We start from the raw sequence: 7,797 nt of genomic DNA on the forward strand, positions 1-7,797 counted from the left end.
TCCCAATTTTCACCACCTCCCGTTGCTTTTCCAAGTTTTGTGACATATCTCCAAAGAGGAGCATTATCATCCTCTAGCTCACTTTGTGAACTTGGAGTCTCCATCTAGTTCTCTACAATTATTAACAAGAAAATACTTACATATAAGAAATAGAAAGCTATTTTTACTTTAATTAATAATTTAGATCTAATAAAATTACCTAAATAAACAAATACAAGCATTAAAAATAATTTATAATTCAGACCCCTATATATATTCGGGAAAAACCAAACCAGTCCCAACTCTCATCGGAGGGAAAAGGAGAAAAAAGAGAAAAAAATCAGGTGCTGGATCTCCCTATCGAGGAAAAAGGAGAAAAAGAGGGCACTGATCTTGCTGTCGAGGAAAAGGGAGAAAAGGGGCAAAAAAAAACAAAAACAAAACCCTAAAAACCATAAATCAAACCATGTCTTCGAGCAGAGGAGTTGATTTCGTCGTCAAGGAGCAGGATTCATCATCAAGACGCTGAAATTGCTTCGTCGAGGCTCTGATTTCATCGTCGAGGAGTTGATTTCATCGGAGGAGGAGCAGTACTCATCGTCGAGGCGCTGAAATTGCTTTGTCGATGCTCTGATTTGCTATCGAGGAGTTGAGTTCGTTGTCGTCGGAGCAGGACTCGTTGTCGAGGCGCTGAAATTGTTTTGTCGAGGCTCTGATTTCGTCGTCGAGGAGTTAAGTTCGTCGTCGAGGAGCAGGATTCGTTGTCGAGGAATGGGATCGTCGCTTCAGTCGATGGGTTCGAAGGTGGTGAAGGCAGAATCGCTTCAGAGGTAAGGGTTTTTCAAGTGGGCTTGGTCTATTGGGCTCAAATAGTGTCCGATTGGTCCTCCATTTCAAAATTTTAGCGTTGTTTTTTTCCCCCTCACGAGCCGTGTCCCTGTCGTTTGGGTGCGGATCCGCACCCAAAATATACCCAACACGAGTACGGGGCCAAAAATGAGGTGTCGGAGTATCATAGGGATAGACACTCTGTAATATCACCCAATTGTGGAAAGACCCCTCTATTATATTATTGCGCCTAGTGAGAATTTTTTACTCTTATACCCTCAATAAAAGTGAAAATCATTTTTTGACAAATAGACCTCCTAAGGTAAGAGCCAAAAAAAGTTCCACGCAAGGGGTCTATATGCAAAAATAGAACTGCAAGGGTCACACGACATTGTACGATAGTGTAGAGGTCCATCGGCAATTAATCCAATATTTATATATTTTTACTAATAACTGATATAGATACAAATACATATATGATTCTGTAAGATACAAATACAAATATGATTTGGCTAGAGAGAAAATTATAATTTCATTCAAAATCAGACAGAGATGCGGATCTGATGGAAGAAAAAACATATACTGATATACCTGGATTCAAGTCTGGATGCTATCTGTGTGTTCTGGCATTCCTTAACGTTGAAACTGGAAAGAAAATGTACAGTTGAGGTGGCGGCATTGAATGCTCACTGCCCACCTGGGCCACCCTTAAAATTCAAATATAATTGAAAGCAATGTGTGAAATTTATGGGTGCAAACTGTTCGTAAGTATCTATTTATTGCTCACAATGTAATTATCAAATTGCGATAGGGATATGAAAGTAGATGTGATTCTATAAGATCTTACTTATATATGTCAAAACCATACTACTTGCTAGTCATTTGGATACTTAATTCTGTGCTACAATTGCATTTTAACTTTTAGGATAAAGAAAAAGTATCTAACTTCAGTTAAAACTTAATTGAGCTTTACATGCAAATCATATCATATCATATATCATACTTCCTTTAAAAACACGAGTTCAGAAAAATCTTTCCTTTGTCAATATTACCTTTCACTTTTTTAATATTTTATTTAAATCTTAATTTATCATAATCATAATTATATCCTATATTTATCCCACGTGAATTACTTATAGTTCAATAATTTAAAAAAAATGAGATTAATAAGTTATATGAAATATTACAAAAATAATAAAAAACCCTAAAAAGTTATAAAAATTACACAATACTCTCAAATATTCAAAATTACACAAAACATCATAACATATCAAAACTTAAAATAACAAATATGAAATTTTGAAATTAACAGTATCATCTGAAGAATTTTAAATTTATAATTAACATCCTCAATATTTTAAAAATTATAGAAACACCCTCAAAAATTTATCATACTTACTTTAAAAGCACCATCACATATATATCAAAAAAGCACGAGTTTGGGAAAATCTTTTCTTGGTTAATATTACCCTTAAGTTTTTTAAATATTTTATTTAAATCTTAATCTATCATAATCATAATTATATCATATCTTAATCCCATGTGAATTACTTATAGCTCAATAGTTAAAAAAAATAAGATTAATAAGTTACATAAAATATTACAACAATAACAAAAAACCCAAAAAAATTCAAAAATTACACAAAATACTCTCAAATATCCAAAATTAAAAAAAACACCATCACATATCAAAACTTAAAATAACAAATATGAAATTTTAAAAATAACAGTTTCCTCTGAAGAATTTAAAATTTAAAATTAATATGCTCAACATTTCAAAAATTATGAAAACACCCTCAAAAGTTTAAATTATAAAAAACACCCTCAAAACTTGCGGACGACATAGATGAATTCTAGGGATTATCATTGTTGATGTATGAAATCACATAGTCAAATAAGGGATTGATTGAGTTAAAGAAGGTCATCTAACTCTCCGAATGTCTGATTCTTGAGGAAGCTGTTCTTCCATGCACAAGTAACAAATCATAAGAGGGCGGGGTTTGATTCTCCGGTTGTTCTTCCAACGATCAAGTCAGTGATATGCTTGAGTGGAGAAGTAAAAGAAACTATAGTAGTTCTTAAGTTCAGAGAGTAGTAGTCAAATCTTACTCTGTAATTGAAAATAGTACCTCTTTTTATAATAAGATAGGAGGGTAGAAGGGTAATTTTGGTCGAGTATAGGATGGCGGGCATGTTAGCCTCAGCTTTATAGGTATCAACCGACGAGTGGATGAGATGTCCCTTTGGTGTTTAATGCGAAGTAATGGGGGGTATGCGGTGCCGATATGGTCTGATGTGTCATAAATATTATGGGGGAGGGCAGAGGAATGATGGCGCTCATAATGCATTTAATGACATTTATTACAAGGTGATTGGTCATCAGTGCACAAGAGGGGGCTCAAGGCATTTCGTCGCCTTTCTACTCGTCGGATGGTCGAGAAGTACCACCTTTTGAGTCGCCCTCGCAAGGTGTCGGCCGATGAGTCGGCCGAGTGGAGTGATTAAGTAGTTGACTCAGCCAGGGGACAAGACGTAACACCTTTCGGGTCGTCGACATGTGACACCTTTTGGGTCGTCTACATGTGACACCTTTCGGGTCATCCTCTCAAGATGTCAGCATGTCGAGTTGACCGAGTTGGGCCTCTGATTGTCTTGAGATATTGACTTGATTATGCATAATTTGAGACACTTGTCTGCCAATGATTAGAGATTATTTTCCACCACTTGAAAAGCTATGACAACCATCAAACTTGAACATAGATTCTCCTTTCTCCATCATAAATAGCTCTTTGTCGCATCAATTAAGCCTCAGAGATGATAGAGAAAGATAATAAATGAATTATTGTTAAAAAACTAAAAAGTTTTAAAAATTACACAAAACACCAATAATAGTTCAAAATTACACAAAACATCTTGACTTTTCAAAACATAAAACAACAAACATAAAATCTAGAAATTAGTAGTAGCCCCTAAATGTTAATATTTGCAATTAACACCCTCAAAGTTTTAAAAATTTATAGAAACACCCTCAAAAGTTTAAAATTATAAAAAACCATGAAATTTAAAATATATATTGATATATTAAAATTTAATATCATTGTCTAAATAAAAGTAATTGCATATAGTTTTACTCTTTAGTTTGAGTATCAAAAATACAAAGGTAGTTGTAGACGTAAAAAAAAATCATGACAAGCAATAAAGGGTTTAATACCTTTTGATAAGCTTTGAAAGTGAAATTAATTTGAGGATACCTATATTTCATATACAAGTTAACTTGAAGTTAGACTTTCTAAATTAATTAATTCAAAGAGGCACGCCTTCCCCTTGTAGTTGTCAAATTTGATGAGCTCAACAAGTCCTGTCAATGGAACCTATTATGAGAATGATAGTATCTCATATAGATCAAAACCAATGTGAGGGATATTACCTCATATAAATCAAAACCAATGTGAGGATGACAACACCTCATGTAAGTATGAGAGTACATGTGCCCTCTATTAATCTAATATAAAAACACATGCATCATCCCTTCATATTAACCAAATTCTCAAACTTGAGGGTGCATGCCAATTTCAATATATTGGTGTTATCCTGTGATCCTAAACCTTAGCAATAAAATCTAACTCGAGGATACTCACCCTACACACCTAAATTTCAGCTTGAAGGTATACAGGCTCCACACAACACCTATTTTAAGAAATAAAAAAAGATAACCTGATAGATAAATGAGAAGTGAAAGGCAAAAGAAATGTTCGTTATGATAAACGAATGCAACAATCTTAATAAGGAAGTTTCAATAAGGAAGTTATAATAACACCCCCACCAATCCCTTTCAAATACCTGGCGATAACTTCACATTGTCTTCCTATAAATTGAGACCACATTTGCAATTCAGGGGAGATGATAACAAGAGAATGACAGAAAAGATAGAGAAAAAGCAGAGAGATTGAAAAGAAAGAAAGACTTGGAGTTTAAAACAACAACGACAAGGTCCTCTATATTTTTCATTTTGAAAGGGAAAAGGGCTCCAGAACATTGTTTGGAGACCCCATCTTTTTTTCTTAAATTTTTTAATACACTAGAAAGATAATAAAATCAATATCTCACTGCATTTGATTTCTAAAATCTATTTAATTCTTTGATTTCTACTAATTAGTTTCTTTTAATAAGAGTAACTAACAGAAAGAAATAAATTTCTGAAAGCATGTACCTTACAATTTTTTACAAACAAAGGGATACTAATATGTATCTAAGGAGCAAATATTTAGGGATTGCTCTACTCTCCTTGAGATTGGTGATACGGCTTGGTCAAGAAGAGATTAGTCTACCCAAATATTATTTCTGCTCTAATGGATACTAGCACCACTTTGAATTTTTTTACAGAATATACACGTCAGACATTCCAACACTTACAGTAGCATTAATTGATAGAAGACTAAATCACTTAAAATTGATAAAAGACTGTAATATAATAGCTTAGCATTAATTGATTATATTTTATAAACATTATTCTCTGACGTTAGTAATATTCACAGGGTAAAAATATATTCTCTAATGTTAATAATATTCACAGGGTAAAAAATACAATAAGTTATGTATAGAGAAACTATTAAAAGGATAAGAGATATCATTCAAAAGGATCTAACTGTTTTCATTTTAAATGGAAAAGTGAACAAAATTAACCCAAAATTCATAAACTTACATAAATCACTTGAATTGATATTAACAAGAGACATATCTGTCAAAGAAGAGCCAACTGGTTTCCTATTGGAGAACATATTAAATAACTTTTTCCAATCAAGAAGTATTTTTCATAGAAGATACAAGAAATATTAGTAAGTCTTATAAAATTTTATATTTTATTCTTTAAATACTAAAGGATTCATAAACTTATTATATAATTAAATATAGATGACATTGCAATAGCAACTAACATGAAGCTATTGATCAACTATATTATGAGATATAAGAAACCAGACAAGAGGAAAAAAATTACTATAATAGACCAAAGGTATCCACATAATATTTACTTAACAAGCCATAAAAATATGGAAAATCATTATAGTGGACAAAATATATACATATGATACTTACTTATCATAACTTAAGAAAAAAGTTTACCAATATACAAATACGCTATTGCACATTCAAGGAAAAAATAACTATCAGCTATAGTAGACTTGACCTGTGGCTTTACACTTGCAAATGTCGCAACAAGAAGGTGGATATAGATGTTAAAAACCAGTGGCCAAATGATAAATGTTATAGAATCTCTGATTACTTAGGACATTGCAAAGGTAACACTGTTTGACACAGTAGAAACTTTTATTAGGTGCATAATACAAGAACTTATTGCAAAGGAAAAATAGGTCAATTCTAACTTAACTTAAATAATGAATTAGAAACACAGCAAAATTATCATATATGTGAAATTAACATTTATTCTTATTAACATTTGTTCTCATTCAAATTACTTGTAAAGTTAGATAAGAAGGTAAAAGATAAATGAGCTCAAGGAAAGATAATAGCATGAGAAATCCAAGTTCCACATTGATGTCATTATTAACGTAGATGATGAAGACACCACTCAAAAATTACCCTAGAAAAGGATAAAAGTGAAGAAGGCTTGATCTCGGCTCAATAAAAAATGTAACAGAAAGAATAAAAGTCAATATTTTCTTAATATTTTATAGAATAGCCTAATTTTTTAGTAAAATTCAGAATATTTGGAAGAGATTTTCACAAAATTTTAAATATTTTTATATACTTATTTTGTGGAAGTTTTGTCATATAAAATTATATTATAGTTAGTATTAATATTTAGTTCATGGTTTTTAATGAAATCTATCAATAATTAGGAATAAAATGTATATTCTCTTTTGTACCATTTTAGCCACTTCTAATCAATCGTCAAGGCTTATTGGTTTTAATTATTCCTCTTGCTATTATAATGCTATTTTTTCAAGTATTTTTTACTTTTGAAACACTATACTTCTATAGGTAAAACTTTCTTTTATGTCGATCCAAATAACATGAATATTCAAATTAGCTTCATGTTGGTTTCGTGTCAATTTAATTATCAACATGGAATGTAAAATTGGGTATAGCCCATTCAAACAAACATTAAAGAAGATACATAATCACAATATTAAATTTTAGAGATATAAGTGAGTAAAAACTATCAAATTGAAATCGAAGAACAAATTTTAATAAGGAAACAAACTAAAAATAAATAATTATGATTTTTAACCACGTGCAATGCACGTGCATAAAAACTAGTACTTCCTTTAAAAGTATGAGTTCAGGGAAAACTTTCTATGGTCAATATTACCCTCCATTATTTTGAATATTATATTTAAATCTTAATCTGTCCTAATCATAATTATAGCATATCCTAATCACATGTGAACTACCTACAGCTCAATAATTAAGAAAAAGATAAATCATCATTTCTCCCTAAAGTATTGGTAAACTCTCAAGTTGCTCCTTAAAATATTAATTTACCTATTTTCCCTCTCAAACTACGTTTATGATTTCAATGTGGCTATTTTGTGTGTCTACAATCAAATATTTAACATGTTACTAACATAACTGTGTTTTTTTGTATTTCATGTATTTTTTGCAATCTAAAAGATTATTTTTTAATTCATAAAAAGGGTTAAAGGTTAAAAACTTTTGGAAGAAAGTAGTTAAAATTATTATTTTTTGTTTGGAAAAAAGGAGCTAAACTGATCAAATATATGAAGAAATGCAAAAAAATAGAGTTATGTAATTAATTTGTTAAATATTTGGTTGTAAAATCATAAAATGACCACATTGAACACTATGTTAGACCCTAATGCCACTAGGAAGGAACCCTAGAGGGGGGGGGGGGGGAAGGGGGTTTATGCTAATCTAATCCGATTTAATCCCAATTAAAAACTTATTAACAAGTTATCCTAGCAAATAAGATATGCAACAAGTATATGCAAGGATAAACAATATAAACAA

Source organism: Asparagus officinalis, chromosome 10, assembly GCF_001876935.1.
Source record: "Asparagus officinalis chromosome 10, Aspof.V1, whole genome shotgun sequence".
NCBI lineage: Eukaryota > Viridiplantae > Streptophyta > Magnoliopsida > Asparagales > Asparagaceae > Asparagus > Asparagus officinalis.